The sequence below is a fragment of the Theropithecus gelada genome, chromosome 14, assembly GCF_003255815.1.
Source record: "Theropithecus gelada isolate Dixy chromosome 14, Tgel_1.0, whole genome shotgun sequence".
NCBI lineage: Eukaryota > Metazoa > Chordata > Mammalia > Primates > Cercopithecidae > Theropithecus > Theropithecus gelada.
Window position 1 is genome coordinate 55,092,293 of NC_037682.1, and position 4,643 is coordinate 55,096,935.

Below are 4,643 nucleotides of genomic sequence, written 5' to 3' on the forward strand. Positions count from 1 at the left end.
CAACGTTCAAGTTGTTTGCCTTGAGATAATCAGTAAACCTTTGAATCGTAAGAAAGATTTTTAGTCTCATTCCACGTCTCAATACAAGGTTCTATAAAGATTCTGCTATATTTTAATTTTTAATTAACCATATTATTGACATCCTATAGTATTTTGTGCTCTTCTTGCTTCAACTTCTTGTTGTACTTTGTAAATGAATAATGTAATTGCTGAATTTCACATGTAGTCTCCATGGACCAGAACACGAACCACCCCCCAGTTTTGGAGGAGAGATTGGTGGTGCTGCTACTGCTTGGGGTTGGATGAGGGTGACAGCGGCAGTGAGAGATGGAGGGGGTGAGGGATAGAGGAGGTGGTTGTACTGGCAGAAGAGTAGTTAGGTGGTATTCATGTTGAACTGAGGCAATGGAAGGGTTACATTAAATCAATAGTCTTCAAAGTAGAATGTGTAGAATGATCCACTGAAATGTAAAAGAAAAATTTAGCCGGGCGCAGTGGCTCAAGCCTGTAATCCCAGCACTTTGGGAGGCCGAGGCGGGCGGATCACGAGGTCAGGAGATCGAGACCATACTGGCTAACACAGTGAAACCCCGTCTCTACTAAAAATACAAAACATTAGCCGGGCGAGGTGGCGGCGCCTGTAGTCCCAGCTACTCGGGAGGCTGAGGCAGGAGAATGGCGGGAACCCGGGAGGCGGAGCTTGCAGTGAGCCGAGATCCCACCACTGCACTCCAGCCTGGGTGACAGAGCAACACTCCGTCTCAAAAAAAAAAAAAAAAGAAAAATTTAAACTTTTATTTCTACTTATTTTTTAGTCTAAAAATAGAAAAAAACAATTAACATTCACCAATGTTAACTACATGGAACTCTTACTCAACTCATGCGTCAGGTGACCATGCCATGTGTCATATCAGAGGCATAGTCAGGGACAAGAGGAGGTTGTACAACATGGGGGACAGAGAATGGTACCATGACACCCTTGCCTTCAAAGTCTATTACTAGGCCTTATGAACTATTTGTATCCTGGACAGTAGATAGACAGATTATGTTATCTGGTTTTCACTAAACTCTTCTCACAAAAGAGACAAGTGGTAGAACAAAACATTTACATGTCTTGCTGAGTTTATAGCATTTATATGTCATGCTGGTCATACAAAACATGAACCACCCCTCACTTTGTATTCCAGAGAGGGCAGCCACTCCCTCAGTGGTTTACTTTTACCCATAAAACCACAGCATGTTTTACTAAGTTGTTCACTGTTGTGAACATATTATCTTTCCTTTAGTAGGCCACAAAAAATATTTCTTTATGCATGTCATTATCAAAAAGCATAGCAAAGACTCAAGGTGAAACATGTTAGCAACTTGCATCCAACCATATAGCCAACCTCCACAACACACCATGTGTTCTAAAACCTATTCTTCAAACTTAAAGTCTGTGTGTCTTCCAACAGAATACATTTTTATGTATTGCCATCTTCTCTCTGTATTAACTCAGTCGCTTTAACCACAGCAAATGCGACAGCTGTTTTTTCCAGTGATATTGACTGATATTTTGTCTTTTACTGTTAAGTAAGAAGCCTCAAAAGAGATTTCTGAGCATTTTTATGCACTCAGTAATAGTTCACAAAAGCACGCAACTAAGTATTCAGGCGCAGTGAAGTGTGACTACACTCCCAGCTATTTGGGAGGCTGAGGCAGAACCTAGGAGTTCAAGTCCAGCCTGGGCAAATGACATATTTAAAATAATTTTTTTTGAGACAGAGTCTCGCTCTGTCACCCAGGCTGGAGTGCAGTGGCGTGATCTCAGCTCACTGCAATCTCCACTTCCTGGGTTCAAGTGAGTCTCCTGCCTCAGCCTCCCAAGTAGCTGAGATTACAGGCATGTGCCACTATGCCCGGCTAATTTTTTTTGTATTTTTAGGAGGGACAGAGTTTCACCATGTTGACCAGGCTGGTCTCCAACTCCTGACCTCACGTGATCTGCCCACCTCCACCTCCCAAAGTGCTGGGATTATAGGCATGAGCCACCACGCCTGGCCAAAAAATAATTTTTAAAAAGTACACAACTAAGTATTGCATGACTTGGAATATCCCTGAAAAAAAAAATTGTAGAGGTTTGTCTTCTTGCCCTGAGTTTAGAGCATTTACATGTCTTGCTGATCATGATGTCATATTTATATTATTATTAGCTAATACCTCAAGGGCCAATATATGGTGGTGTAAATCCATATTTCAAGTAGTCTTTTTTATAAAGGTGAACTTCTTAGTTGTCAGAGCTGACTACTACTGAGCTGACTAATCACAATGGATATCGTATTAGTAGTATGAAATTGTCAGCTTTGCCATTTTCTGAGCTTGCTTTTGCTTGCATTATTCATATTATTTTCAGTCTATGGGTTCCTTTGAGGAACGTCTTCAAACCACTTGTCTCTTTTGTGAGAAGAGTTTAGTGAAAACCAGATAATATGTCTATCCACTGCCCAGGACGCAAATAGTTCTTAAGAACTAGCAATACATTTTGAAGGCAGCTGGGCTGGGGAGGGTGCCATGGTCCCCTTCTCCATCCCCCATGTTGTAGAACCTCCTCTCTTCCCTGACTTGCCTCTGATATGATGCAGGACATGGACACCCGATGCATGAGTTGAGTGAGGGTAAAATATATAGTAGTAAACATTGGTGAAGGTTAATTTTTTATTTTTAGACTAAAAAACAAGTAAAAATAAAAGTTTTAATTTTTCTTTTACATTTTAATGGATCATTTTACACCTCCTGTGAAGACCACTGATTTACTGTAACCCTTCCATTGCCTCAGTTCAACATGAATACCACCTAACTAGTCTGCCAATAGAGCCACCTCCCCGACCCCTCACCCCCTCCAGCTCTCACTCCCACTGTCACCCTCACCTCACCCCAAGGAGTACCACCAGTCTCTCCTCCAGCTTCACACCAGGGACAGACATTCTGTGCCATCGGCTCCTCTCCTCCAGTCGGCTTGATGCTCCACTCATTCAGACCTTTAAACACCTAGGAAAGCACTTGGACCAGAGCTTCAGGTTACCTCCAACAATACTCTGACTTCTAATGTACTGGGGGATGCATTTTTGGAAGCCAATATCCGTTTGGGGTCTCTGTTCGCATGCCCTGACTTATGCTCCCTTCTGAATAATGGTTGCACAATGCACACATATATACAAGATGGGCATGGCAGCCTCCGAAAACCCAGTTTCTCTATCACCTTTACAATGTTCTCTGCTACAGAGGTCCAAATCTCCCCCCAGGAGGCAACAAGAGAAGGACTCTGCTTCTGAGAGTGCTTAGCAAAGCCTCATCAGATATAGCCAGTTTTCAAACCAAAGTGCCCTGGGGCCTTCTGCTGATTGAGTGGACAGAAATCATGGCATATGGCCTGACACTAGGATAGAAATAGGTCACCACTATCTTGTTTCCATGTTTGTGTATCTTTCATAGTCTCCAAAATGCCACCAGCAGCCTCAACATTACATTATTCTGGTGAGACTCTGCAGCTGAACATCCATAGGTGAGAGTCACAGCTTCAAACAGAATTTCCCAAACTCTCTGCCCTCAATCTGCTTCAACTCTTTTGCCTTATCATCTGAAATTCAGACTTCAAATTCTAGCCTGACCATAGCTGTCTAAAATTTTTGGAAGCAGGGAGAGGGAGGTGAGTAGAGTGGAACTCAGGTGAGGCTATGACCTCTGTCTCCCAGAGATGCAGCCTTCCCCATTGCCGCCCACCTGCCCACCACACACACTTTCCCCTTAGGCCATACTCTTTCCCAAGAGTGCTCCCTGACTGTAGTTTCCAGTTTTCCTAGTCTCAAGCTACCTTCCTCCCGGTGCCTTGTTCAGAACTGCTCACCCAACCATTCAATGGGCAATAGGGTCAAAAGCTGAATCTGAAGTGAGGGTCTGTAGACTTCCTGTCCCATGGTGTTTTCTTCCCAGTTGAATGTCAGACTCCAGGGGCTGGCTACCATCAGCCTTCCACAGTACCATCAACACTCAATACATCCACAACTCTGTGCATTCTACCACGGACATCTGGAGGAAGGGGTGGCTTAAATTATACCAGAGAAAAGCATGGGGATTTTTCAAGTTCCTGAATTCCTGTTATTTAAAAAGGAGCCTAACTATGACCTCACTGGGGCTACTACATCTCTGGGTCAGGAAAGAGGACTCTACTTAAGAATTTAATTTGGTAGAAGCCTAAACCTCAGCATTACACAATGTGCCGATGTAACACACCTGCACATGTACCCCCTGAATCGAAAATAAACTAAAATAACACAAATTTTTTTAAATGTTTAAACATTTTTTAAAGAATTTAATTTGAGAAATCAAAAAATTGTGATGATTGTATGACATTGTGAATGCAATTAATGCTGCTGAATTGAAAATGGTTAAAATGGTAACTTTTATATTTATATATATTTTGACTACAGTAAAAAATTATCAAAAGAACAACAAAAATTAAAAATTGAATTTTTTTTAGAAACTGTTATTTCAGAACTCTACTATTTCTTTGGAACATTAAGTATGAACAGGGCAGGGCATGTGGGTCTCTATCCACCATCCAGTATACCCAAGCCTTCAGGCAAAGCGGTTTAGCTGTGTTCTAG